The sequence below is a fragment of the Pseudophryne corroboree genome, chromosome 8, assembly GCF_028390025.1.
Source record: "Pseudophryne corroboree isolate aPseCor3 chromosome 8, aPseCor3.hap2, whole genome shotgun sequence".
Taxonomy (NCBI): Eukaryota; Metazoa; Chordata; class Amphibia; order Anura; family Myobatrachidae; genus Pseudophryne; species Pseudophryne corroboree.
The window spans coordinates 308,324,029-308,338,336 of NC_086451.1; positions in this window are offsets into that span (position 1 = coordinate 308,324,029).

A 14,308-nucleotide genomic window follows, 5' to 3' on the forward strand; every position below is an offset into this window, starting at 1 on the left:
TGTAGTAATTGCTTAAGTTTGAGCAATTCCTCTTCCCATTTGGGGTCAGTTTCTTGTAGTGTTGTAGCATCTGGAAATATGTTACTCATATCCCCCATTTTGCGTCTACCATTAAGGGCATCTCTTAAAGAGAAATTAGCCATTCTTAAGTGATGGTACCACTCTTCAGGTTTCAAAAATCCTGACAGAAAAAAATACAAGCGATGTATACCAAATTTAGTTACCGTGCAAGAAATCCAGAAACTGAGAACAAGGCTCAGTATATGCGGTTATTCTCTAGGGAGAGACAACAAAGTCCAGAGGACACTGCACAAGTAGTCAAAAATTCATCAATAAATTGTAGAAAAACCAACCAGTGAGAGGAATAACTTGGCCTTTCTTTTATAAAAAGGCCCAAAATTATATCAGGTTGGAGGTGCGCCACTAAGCTGAGATTGCAGTATATATTTCTAGGGGTAATTAGTGTAAACCACTAGTGGGTACTACACTAAAAAAGAAGCTTAGTGTGTGGCGCACTCTTTTGTAATGTTTTTTAGTTAATAAAATTTAACTTTTATTTCATAATTTAAAATAGATCTCTATGTCCAGGCACATGGATATATTTGATAGCCTGAGAGTAGAACCTTTGTAAAATAGTAGCCCCAAATTTCAAATGTTCAGATACTGGTTAAATTACCGGAATAATAGGGGCAGAAAAGTATATTTTCTTATCAAACTTAGTGATATATTATTGAGTATTAGCTATGCTATTGGCTATCAATATTGCCTATTCGCACGACTAATTTAGTCTCAGATCTCTGACGTGAGTCTGACATAAACTGTTATTTAGAGAGAAGGTGTTACTGTTTGCATAGGGAACCTTTCTACGCCGTGAAACTATAATAGTCAGTACAGATCACATTGATAGATTTCATAATTACCTTAAGGAAACCCCTGCGTGGTTCTTCAAGGTTACCCTCAATCTTGTGGATGCATGAAAAGGTGGTAAAAATATGAATTGTAACATGCGTACACACTGTCTGTCAGTCTATTGTCCAGACTGCAGTGGTCGTACAGATGTAATTTAATACATTTTGTATCCACAACGGTTGAGATACAATTGTGGCCAAAAGGAGCAGTTCATACAAGAGAACAGATAAATTGATACACTGTCTCTGTGTTTTAAGGCATGCGTTCAACTGATCACCAAAAACATTCAAAGATTCTCTCTATGGTGATACATTTCTTAAATTCACATGGGAAGGTATACGTCACATTCAGAGAGCATATTTTTCAATGGTGATTATATCAAACGGTTAGAATGCCTAAAAAAGTGACAAAATTTCATCCCATTGGGCACACATAATAGCAATCACCATATATTATAGGTAACCCACGCAAGAGAGGGTAGCGGCACTCCAATATGCAGGTACTTTCCAATTTCAATCTCTATTAGATAGAATAAACTCAATGACACTTAATCTCAGATTGTCTCTATATTGAGACTGTTCCATAATTATCATATCGGTATTCTTCTGAAACACATATCCTATCATATCATATATATGTGTATATCTCCTTTCTTCTCCCCTTTTGCTAAACGGAAGCTTGGTAATTTTTCACAGATAAATAAAATGTGTAAAGAGATTTAGAATCAATTGTAACAGCTATTAATATGCTGCTACTGTAAAATCATGTGAACAGATTACTACTTCATTAATAGGTATAATCGCTAAGAGATACAGGGTCCCAGGTGTATGGCGACGGTTTCCCTTTCTGCTGTTGTTCCATGTGCCGTGGTTAATACCTTGGCAGTGAATGGAGACAATGAGAGCGGGGAAAGGCCGTCCACCTGGAGACAGAAAGGACAGAGCAGTGCGAGCCGCTTCTACTGTCCACGCTTCACATCCCCCCTCCCCTGTTGTGTAAACACATTGCAGGGGGGGCCGTAGATGTCCAGCAGTGGATGAGAGGGCGGCTCTGATTACCTATTTGGATTCCAGATCTGTCGTGTCACTGAGCTGGGTCAGACCTTCGTAGATAGCGGGTGGCCGCTCGCGGAAGCCGGACGCCGGGTCGGGTGTATTACCCGCACCTCCGTGTGCTCCACACGCCCGCGTCCCGCTGATAATTTTTTTGCTGAGAGCTGCTGCAGGAACTGGTCGCCGGATAGGGTGTATTCCCCGTGTCTCCGTTTGATCTACGTATCCTCGTCCCGCTAATGATGATGATGACGTACGTTTCACATGTAGCTTGATCACATCAGTGACGCTATGGGGGGGGGCAGGCAGTATTTAAAGCAAATACTGTGCACTAATCAATTGAACAATTAGCATGGGATGATCATCATTTGATCACCATACAGAGTCACAGAGCTATGTTGCTTTAATTGTTTATAAATATAGTCACGCCAAAATTGCCAGAAGGTCTAACCAATAATCCAAATAGCCACCTAATAAAAATATAACATAATAATAATTATTAAGGCCCTCTGTTGTGCCTATAATTAGGAATCATTAGAGAATGATACTAAGGTGATCATAGCGTTACTACTAAATCATCTCATTCCGCTGACACATGATTGCCTAATATTGGTGAATTAGATCACCAAATAGTAATTAATTAGCCGTCCTATATGAAATAGATATTACCGCCAAAGAAACCCCCATCTCCCAACCATATTTAATCAGCAGTAATATGCTAATTAGTGCACAAATTGACCATCCTATATAGGGCATATATCGCTACCAAAAAGCCCCCCTCACTCCCTCCCAGCAATATTTTAGCCGCAATAATATGCCGATTATTGTGATAATAACAAATATGATATAAGGAAAAAGTTAATAGCCTGATATAGACTATAAAATTACATCGGTGGTGACAGGAATAGATTAACAAAAACAAAGGTGAAACCTATACATATATTTAAGAGACAAGTGGATGTGTGTCTAATATAAAGCTGTGATTGTGAAATAAAACCAGTGAAATAGGATTATCTCCGGTGTATCCAATATAACCAGTGATAACTAAATTAATACTACATTCACGGTAATAACAGAACGTATACCTGAAAGTTATCCAAAGGATTTATTTGTTGCGCAATGTAAAGCATAGTATATTGTGGTGCTATAAAAAGAAATTATAGAGATAGAGATATATATACAGAATTGTCACACAGTGTACCTGCAGAATAGATGTGCATTTCTACGTAGTTCCATCCTATTCTATTCTAAATCAAATGCAGCTTGCCCAAATCTGTTTTTCCTTGAAATAGGGTGTTGCGATATGAGACTTGGGCTGTAAGGATGTGATGGCACATAGTCACCATGACTTATGGGCGTGTATCAAAACTCTGTGCATACGGGGAGGGGAAGCCGATTACTATTGTATCTCTTGCACTAGCATAGTACTGGTGCCAGTGCAGATGCCATCGGTGCTGTTCTGTGTAAATGCAATGTGTGGCACTAGTTTCCGCTTGCACATGCACAAACCCCCCGCAATAGTTAAATGAATATTCACATTAGCAAAGGTAGTAAATCAGGCTTCTGTGGTTGCCCCCAACTGCAGCCACTTTGCGTGAGACTCATAATCAATCACATAGCTTGCAGACAGGCATAGTTACTTGTGGTTGGCATAGTTACTCATTTCATTCATTGTTTATGGTGATGAATACATCTTGCTCCTTTAAATCATCAGCTTAAGTCCTGATGGTCTCTTGCTGAAAAATAAATTCAGGGATGCTAAAAGGGCAGGATGTACCAACCATTAAAATGTGGGCAAACCTCAATAAATTAAATATTTGGAGGTTTGGCCACTTACCGCATATGCACCAAGCCCTGGAATGCGGTAGATTCCAGCGCTTAAATGCGGTGGGCAATGCCATCTTTACATGGCTTTGATCTATAGAAGCCTATGGGCTTCTTTCACATTTTCCCCCTGAGAGGTATCCAAGCTGTGCACGCATCAACTCACGCATGTGCAGATAGGACTCTGGGTCATAAACATGGAAGTCCTGTCATAGCAAAGGGATTTCATTTAAGTATGATTGCAAAGAGTGGCGGGATGCATAGCAAGCAAAATGCGATGCTTGATGCATCCTGCCCAAAATTAGTTAAGTCACCCTGTTTGCAGGATATTTGTCTGAAAGATCAAAACTACTTAATAAACTATATAAAACTGCTATTCCACAAAACGTTCCTCAACAGCTGACATTTAATCAGTTAATTGGCTAAGGAGGATATTAATCAAAACATGGAGAGAGATAAACTAACAACCAATCGGCTCCTATATCTTATTTTGAACACAGCCTGTAAAATGACAGAAGCTGATTGGCTGATACTTCATCTCTCTCCATTTTATGTATCTCCAAACTATGATAAATATTCCTCTAGCTTTATTTAAAATAGTTGATTTTTTTTTATGATTGACTTACTGTAGGCAGTGACTGCAAAGTGGTTGGTGACACCCAGTGTGAGCCAAGAGACCCCCTGCGTGCACTCGAAAAGGTGGGGTGGCTTCACGGGAGCTCCAATGATGTCACAAAAGGGGCGTGGCTTCACATGCAAGACCCCAATTACCTCACTGTTCTGGCACTGCTTGCTCTTTCTTAGTGACAGGAGCCAAGTGCTGCAGAATAATGTCATTCTTCAGCACCCGCCTCCTGTCACTGCATAGGAGTTGGCACTTTGGTATCAACCCTTGGAAAGGTGACACCCGGGTGCGTTCCGCACCCCTCTTCGGAGACCTCTTCTGTAGGTCAAGAAAATCTATTTAAAACATATTTTATTATAATATAATTTTTAATTTTACATATATAATTGGAAATACGGTACAATATAGAGCAAAATATGGAAACATTTTTATGAATGAATTACAATATTAACAACTTTAAAACTTTTTTGTTTCAAAGTTTTATTTGGTTTTCACAACTTATGAAAGAAGGTACAAAAATGATAAAACATTCAATGAAATGAGAAAACGTCATCCATATGACTGTATATGATAAACAATGTTTCTGGAATACAAAAGTTAAGCGGCCAGGGGTAAGGAGAATCATGACGGCCATCTTAGTATCCTTACAGAAAACATATAATTAGAACAAGCTTAGTATATAAAACAACTAGGCCTACAGTCCGTGGAGACATAAATTATAACAGGAGTATATAGCTTCAGTGCCATCTGTAACCTATACAGTAGACATAAACAAATATAACAATTGCAAGGACAAAAAGTATCATTACAGTATCGTGAGAGAGATACCCACAAAACAAGTTACGGACATCGTGTATGGGGAGACGCAGACAAGGGAGGTAGTTAGGAAAGAGGTGGGGGGGGGGGAGATCAAAAAGAACCCTACAAATGGGAGCATTCGCTAGAATAAACACATTCACATGTGACGGCATAAGAGACAGGTTCTTGAGAGACATCAATAATGGGGACTTGAGACATACATTTCAAATATCTAATTCGCATAACAAAATCCCACTTCCAAAACAGTATTAGACAGTAAAGGTTCCAGTATGCACATCCAGTAAAATGCTTGATTATAATTTGACATCCAAGGAGGATATAAACTGTCCCCATTTATCTATAAATTTCGATATTCGATATCCTGGGTTAAGAGAGAGTGCCCTTTTATCAAAGTAAAGTAACTGTAGTAATCTCGTTTTCAATTCCTGGATCGAGGGGGCATGTCTCTTAGTCCAGCAAGTTAGGATAAGCTTTTTAGCTATAGTCAAAGCTACAGTTCGCAAAGGGATGACATGTTTCTGTTGCGGGGTTATTGCCCAGTGTGAAAAATTGATACAGAGGCAAACTAGAGGGTGAGGGTCAAGGGATAGGTTCAACGTTGAATTAAGGAAGGAATGAACCTTACGCCAGAAACGGAGGACTTTGGAGCAAGCCCAGAAACAGTGGAAATATTTGGCGTTTGCCATTCTACATTTAGGGCATGCTCCAGATTCCGAAGAATCCATGTATTTCCTTTGTGCTGGTGCTATGTATACCCTATGGATAGTTTTAAAATGGACTTCCTGGAGATATGCAGATTGTAGAATAGACATGGTTTTGGGGTAAGGTTGTAATAATAGGTCGATTCCATCAACATCAGGTATATCCCTTTTCCAAGATTCCAACAGAGATCCTACACCTTTGTCATTGCGTGGAGAGAGGAGTAGAGTGTATAGAAAAGATGATTTAAACTTACAGTGTGGCAGAGAACGAAGCAGGTTTGCGAGAGGTATATTAACATTAGTAATTGGACGGGTATTTTGCAGGGAAGATATAAAGTGGCGTATTTGAAGGTACAGACAGAAGTGAGAATTAGGTATATTGTATTGTTCTACAATGTGTGCAAAGGAGAGGACGTGGCCTCCTGGATCAAACAATTTTTTTCGCTAAATTCAATCCCTTTTCACGCCACAGTCGGATTGCGGGATTGTGCAAGGAGAGCTGAAAGGCTGGATTGCCCCAAATCGGGATAAATGGGAGGCAGTATGAGTGGAATGCAGAATCTTATGTATTGTAAGCCAGCTGTCATAAGTGTCTTTGAAAAGTATGTGTTGTAGAATGGATGAGGGAATAAGGTGTACTGGGGAGTGGAGAAGGGCCCCTGGAGAGAACGGCTGGAAAATATAAGTAAGATCAACATAATCCGAAGTTTCCAATAGCCAATCGGATATGTATCTGAATTGCGCAACTTTAGAGTACAGCAGAAAATCTGGGATTCCCAAACCCCCTTTCTTTTTAGTCAATTTCAGGAGGGATAGTCTGGGTCTTTTATTCTGCCAGAGAGAGGATGATATGGCTTTATTAAGTTTAAGGACATCTTGCGAGGAGATGGTACATGGAAGCATTTGTTTTGCGTAATAAATTTTAGGGAAAATTATACTTTTGACAACAGCTGTCCTACCAAGTAAAGATAATGGTAATTTATTCCATCCATCTAATTGAGAAAGAACTTTATCAAGCAAAGGTGTGAAGTTGGCCTTGTATATTTGGAGTGTGTTCCTGGTAATTTGAATCCCTAAGTATTTAATAGAGTGATTTTGGACAGTAAATTGACTTATTATTGGCAAGGAGTGGGTCAATGCGGATAGTGGCGTTATAGGTAAAATATCCGATTTAGAAACATTAATTTTGTATCCAGACTGAACATGATATGCGGATATTATGTCCATGATTGCAGGGAGAGAAACCTCAGGGTTTGAAATAAAAAGAAACATGTCATCAGCGAAAAGTAAGACATTTAGCTCCGAGGAGGCGATCGAAATGCCTCTGAACAAAGTAGCTGATCTGAGTGACATTGCTAGGGGTTCGATCGCCAAGGCAAACAGGAGTGGGGACATGGGACACCCTTGCCTTGTGCCCCTCTGAATAGGAAAAGGGGGCGGACAAAAATCAGTTACAGGCAATCTGGGAGGATGAGGATCCGTATAAAGTCCGGATAAACTAAATAAATAGGGAAGGGAAACCAAAGCGTTCCATAGTGGAAAACAGATGGGGCCATAATATCAAATCGAAGGCCTTTTTTGCGTCTACACTCAGTATGATTTTTTCATCAGAGTCTGAGTTTTCGTTATGGAATGCCTGGATCGCCGCTAAAACTTTCCGAATATTTATAAGAGTGTCTGCCTTTAATAAAACCTGTCTGGTCCTGATGAATAATGTGTGGCAAAACAGGATTCAAACTGTTAGCGAGGATTTTTGTAAGTAATTTATAATCTGAATTTAGCAATGAAATTGGTCTATAAGACCAAGGTAGATCAGGTGGCCTACCTGTTTTAGGAAGGACCTTAATAATGGCTGAATTGAAATAAAGAGGGGCATTGTGATTAAAAAGGATAGAATTAAAAACAGAGACCAAAATAGGACAAATTCTATCACTGAACATCTTGTAAAAGTCCCCACTAAACCCATCAGGACCAGCTGATTTAGCTTGTTTAAGAGTTTTTACTGCGTCTCGGACTTCTGTTAAAGATATGGGCATAGTCAGTCGTGGAAGATATTCTTCAGGAACAGGGGTAAAGGGCAAATTTGTCAAAGAAGGAGGAACATGTGAAGAGAAACACTTACCAATAATTGGCAGAGAGGGATCTAAAGAGTGAGGTCCAGAGTACAATTCAGCATAGAACGATCTCATAACATCGGTTATTTGTTTATTGGATGTAGTATGGGAGCCGTCAGGCAATAGTAATGGATGGACCGCCATAGCAGGTCTGGTGCCATTCAGAATATTAGTAAGTAATTTGCTTGTCTTGTTGCCAAATTGATGATATCTAAAATTAGATGCAAATTGATATTTATCTGTTAGTGATTGGAGGACCTCATCGAAGTGAGCCGGCGCCATAAGATAATTCGTCCTATTCCTGGGTGTAGGGTCACTAGTGTAGGTAGAATAAGCATTAGTAAGCAGTTGTTGTTTCAAAAGATAGGATTCTGAGGTTGTCTTTTTCAATTGGGACTCATAAGACATAATAGACCCCCTTAATACAGCTTTAGCCGTCATCCAGTAAAGGGCGGGATCTGAGGCCAAAGTCATTTCATTGTTGACATGGTATTCATCCCAGGAATGATTGACATGAGAAATAAAATTTGGGGATTTGTGTAGGTGGGCAGGGAATCTCCAGATTTTGTGGTCAGAAATTTCATGCTGTGTTTTAAAAGTCACCCATACAAGAGCAAGGTCTGAAATAACAATTGGTTCGATATCAGAATCAATAACTTGAGTAAATAAAGAGTTAGATAGGGCAATGTAGTCTATTCTGGAGAATGTGTGGTGTGCCGAGGACAAGCAAGTATAGCCTTTATCAACTGGGTGAGTAGCCCTCCATACATCAACCACTTGTAGTAAGTGAAAGAGGGTGGGGACCCCTAATTTAGGGGGAGAAGGTGCGTGTTTCTTAGGATGGGATTTATCCAAGTGCAAGTGAGAAATAAGGTTGAAATCCATTATCTCCACATAAAATAATATTGGAAGAAGAGTGAGGAAGTAAAATACAAAGTATAGTTTGAAAAAAGTTTTAGTGTAAACATTTGGGGCACATAGAGTACAGAGCGTGTAGATTTTAGAGATGAGCGCCGGAAATTTTTCGGGTTTTGTGTTTTGGTTTTGGGTTCGGTTCCGCGGCCGTGTTTTGGGTTCGACCGCGTTTTGGCAAAACCTCACCGAATTTTTTTTGTCGGATTCGGGTGTGTTTTGGATTCGGGTGTTTTTTTCTAAAAAACAGCTTAAATCATAGAATTTGGCGGTCATTTTGATCCCAAAGTATTATTAACCTCAAAAACCATAATTTCCACTCATTTTCAGTCTATTCTGAATACCTCACACCTCACAATATTATTTTTAGTCCTAAAATTTGCACCGAGGTCGCTGTGTGAGTAAGATAAGCGACCCTAGTGGCCGACACAAACACCGGGCCCATCTAGGAGTGGCACTGCAGTGTCACGCAGGATGGCCCTTCCAAAAAACCCTCCCCAAACAGCACATGACGCAAAGAAAAAAAGAGGCGCAATGAGGTAGCTGTGTGAGTAAGATTAGCGACCCTAGTGGCCGACACAAACACCGGGCCCATCTAGGAGTGGCACTGCAGTGTCACGCAGGATGTCCCTTCCAAAAAACCCTCCCCAAACAGCACATGACGCAAAGAAAAAAAGAGGCGCAATGAGGTAGCTGTGTGAGTAAGATAAGCGACCCTAGTGGCCGACACAAACACCGGGCCCATCTAGGAGTGTCACTGCAGTGTCACGCAGGATGTCCCTTCCAAAAAACCCTCCCCAAACAGCACATGACGCAAAGAAAAAAAGAGGCGCAATGAGGTAGCTGTGTGAGTAAGATAAGCGACCCTAGTGGCCGACACAAACACCGGGCCCATCTAGGAGTGGCACTGCAGTGTCACGCAGGATGTCCCTTCCAAAAAACCCTCCCCAAACAGCACATGACGCAAAGAAAAAGAAAAGAAAAAAGAGGTGCAAGATGGAATTGTCCTTGGGCCCTCCCACCCACCCTTATGTTGTATAAACAAAACAGGACATGCACACTTTAACCAACCCATCATTTCAGTGACAGGGTCTGCCACACGACTGTGACTGATATGACGGGTTGGTTTGGACCCCCCCAAAAAAATAAGCAATTAATCTCTCCTTGCACAAACTGGCTCTACAGAGGCAAGATGTCCACCTCATCATCACCCTCCGATATATCACCGTGTACATCCCCCTCCTCACAGATTATCAATTCGTCCCCACTGGAATCCACCATCTCAGCTCCCTGTGTACTTTGTGGAGGCAATTGCTGCTGGTCAATGTCTCCGCGGAGGAATTGATTATAATTCATTTTAATGAACTTCATCTTCTCCACATTTTCTGGAAGTAACCTCGTACGCCGATTGCTGACAAGGTGAGCGACGGCACTAAACACTCTTTCGGAGTACACACTTGTGGGAGGGCAACTTAGGTAGAATAAAGCCAGTTTGTGCAAGGGCCTCCAAATTGCCTCTTTTTCCTGCCAGTATACGTACGGACTGTCTGACGTGCCTACTTGGATGCGGTCACTCATATAATCCTCCACCATTCTTTCAATGGTGAGAGAATCATATGCAGTGACAGTAGACGACATGTCCGTAATCGTTGGCAGGTCCTTCAGTCCGGACCAGATGTCAGCATCAGCAGTCGCTCCAGACTGCCCTGCATCACCGCCAGCGGGTGGGCTCGGAATTCTGAGCCTTTTCCTCGCACCCCCAGTTGCGGGAGAATGTGAAGGAGGAGATGTTGACAGGTCGCGTTCCGCTTGACTTGACAATTTTCTCACCAGCAGTTCTTTGAACCCCTGCAGACTTGTGTCTGCCGGAAAGAGAGATCCAAGGTAGGCTTTAAATCTAGGATCGAGCACGGTGGCCAAAATGTAGTGCTCTGATTTCAACAGATTGACCACCCGTGAATCCTTGTTAAGCGAATTAAGGGCTCCATCCACAAGTCCCACATGCCTAGCGGAATCGCTCCGTGTTAGCTCCTCCTTCAATGTCTCCAGCTTCTTCTGCAAAAGCCTGATGAGGGGAATGACCTGACTCAGGCTGGCAGTGTCTGAACTGACTTCACGTGTGGCAAGTTCAAAGGGCATCAGAACCTTGCACAACGTTGAAATCATTCTCCACTGCGCTTGAGACAGGTGCATTCCACCTACTATATCGTGCTCAATTGTATAGGCTTGAATGGCCTTTTGCTGCTCCTCCAACCTCTGAAGCATATAGAGGGTTGAATTCCACCTCGTTACCACTTCTTGCTTCAGATGATGGCAGGGCAGGTTCAGTAGTTTTTGGTGGTGCTCCAGTCTTCTGTACGTGGTGCCTGTACGCCGAAAGTGTCCCGCAATTCTTCTGGCCACCGACAGCATCTCTTGCACGCCCCTGTCGTTTTTTAAAAAATTCTGCACCACCAAATTCAAGGTATGTGCAAAACATGGGACGTGCTGGAATTTGCCCATATTTAATGCACACACAATATTGCTGGCGTTGTCCGATGCCACAAATCCACAGGAGAGTCCAATTGGGGTAAGCCATTCCGCGATGATCTTCCTCAGTTGCCGTAAGAGGTTTTCAGCTGTGTGCGTATTCTGGAAAGCGGTGATACAAAGCGTAGCCTGCCTAGGAAAGAGTTGGCGTTTGCGAGATGCTGCTACTGGTGCCGCCGCTGCTGTTCTTGCGGCGGGAGTCCATACATCTACCCAGTGGGCTGTCACAGTCATATAGTCCTGACCCTGCCCTGCTCCACTTGTCCGTGGTTAAGTGGACATTGGGTACAACTGCATTTTTTAGGACACTGGTGAGTCTTTTTCTGACGTCCGTGTACATTCTCGGTATCGCCTGCCTAGAGAAGTGGAACCTAGATGGTATTTGGTAACGGGGGCACACTGCCTCAATAAATTGTCTAGTTCCCTGTGAACTAACGGCGGATACCGGACGCACGTCTAACACCAACATAGTTGTCAAGGCCTCAGTTATCCGCTTTGCAGCAGGATGACTGCTGTGATATTTCATCTTCCTCGCAAAGGACTGTTGAACAGTCAATTGCTTACTGGAAGTAGTACAAGTGGGCTTACGACTTCCCCTCTGGGATGACCATCGACTCCCAGCAGCAACAACAGCAGCGCCAGCAGCAGTAGGCGTTACACGCAAGGATGCATCGGAGGAATCCCAGGCAGGAGAGGACTCGTCAGAATTGCCAGTGACATTGCCTGCAGGACTATTGGCATTCCTGGGGAAGGAGGAAATTGACACTGAGGGAGTTGGTGGGGTGGTTTGCGTGAGCTTGGTTACAAGAGGAAGGGATTTACTGGTCAGTGGACTGCTTCCGCTGTCACCCAAAGTTTTTGAACTTGTCACTGACTTATTATGAATGCGCTGCAGGTGACGTATAAGGGAGGATGTTCCGAGGTGGTTAACGTCCTTACCCCTACTTATTACAGCTTGACAAAGGGAACACACGGCTTGACACCTGTTGTCCGCATTTCTGGTGAAATACTTCCACACCGAAGAGCTGATTTTTTTGGTATTTTCACCAGGCATGTCAACGGCCATATTCCTACCACGGACAACAGGTGTCTCCCCGGGTGCCTGACTTAAACAAACCACCTCACCATCAGAATCCTCCTGGTCAATTTCCTCCCCAGCGCCAGCAACACCCATATCCTCCTCATCCTGGTGTACTTCAACACTGACATCTTCAATCTGACTATCAGGAACTGGACTGCGGGTGCTCCTTCCAGCACTTGCAGGGGGCGTGCAAATGGTGGAAGGCGCATGCTCTTCACGTCCAGTGTTGGGAAGGTCAGGCATCGCAACCGACACAATTGGAGTCGGACTCTCCTTGTGGATTTGGGATTTCGAAGAACGCACAGTTCTTTGCGGTGCTACTGCTTTTGCCAGCTTTAGTCTTTTCATTTTTCTAGCGAGAGGCTGAGTGCTTCCATCCTCATGTGAAGCTGAACCACTAGCCATGAACATAGGCCAGGGCCTCAGCCGTTCCTTGCCACTCCGTGTGGTAAATGGCATATTGGCAAGTTTACGCTTCTCCTCCGACAATTTTATTTTAGGTTTTGGAGTCCTTTTTTTACTGATATTTGGTGTTTTGGATTTGACATGCTCTGTACTATGACATTGGGCATCGGCCTTGGCAGACGACGTTGCTGGCATTTCATCGTCTCGGCCATGACTAGTGGCAGCAGCTTCAGCACGAGGTGGAAGTGGATCTTGATCTTTCCCTAATTTTGGAACCTCAACATTTTTGTTCTCCATATTTTAATAGGCACAACTAAAAGGCACCTCAGGTAAACAATGGAGATGGATGGATTGGATACTAGTATACAATTATGGACGGGCTGCCGAGTGCCGACACAGAGGTAGCCACAGCCGTGAACTACCGCACTGTACTGTGTCTGCTGCTAATATATAGACTGGTTGATAAAGAGATAGTATACTCGTAACTAGTATGTATGTATAAAGAAAGAAAAAAAAACCACGGTTAGGTGGTATATACAATTATGGACGGGCTGCCGAGTGCCGACACAGAGGTAGCCACAGCCGTGAACTACCGCACTGTACTGTGTCTGCTGCTAATATATAGACTGGTTGATAAAGAGATAGTATACTCGTAACTAGTATGTATGTATAAAGAAAGAAAAAAAAACCACGGTTAGGTGGTATATACAATTATGGACGGGCTGCCGAGTGCCGACACAGAGGTAGCCACAGCCGTGAACTACCGCACTGTACTGTGTCTGCTGCTAATATAGACTGGTTGATAAAGAGATAGTATACTCGTAACTAGTATGACTATAAAGAAAGAAAAAAAAACCACGGTTAGGTGGTATATACAATTATGGACGGGCTGCCGAGTGCCGACACAGAGGTAGCCACAGCCGTGAACTACCGCACTGTACTGTGTCTGCTGCTAATATATAGACTGGTTGATAAAGAGATAGTATACTCGTAACTAGTATGTATGTATAAAGAAAGAAAAAAAAACCACGGTTAGGTGGTATATACAATTATGGACGGGCTGCCGAGTGCCGACACAGAGGTAGCCACAGCCGTGAACTACCGCACTGTACTGTGTCTGCTGCTAATATAGACTGGTTGATAAAGAGATAGTATACTCGTAACTAGTATGTATGTATAAAGAAAGAAAAAAAAACCACGGTTAGGTGGTATATACAATTATGGACGGGCTGCCGAGTGCCGACACAGAGGTAGCCACAGCCGTGAACTACCGCACTGTACTGTGTCTGCTGCTAATATATAGACTGGTTGATAAAGAGATAGTATACTCGTAACTA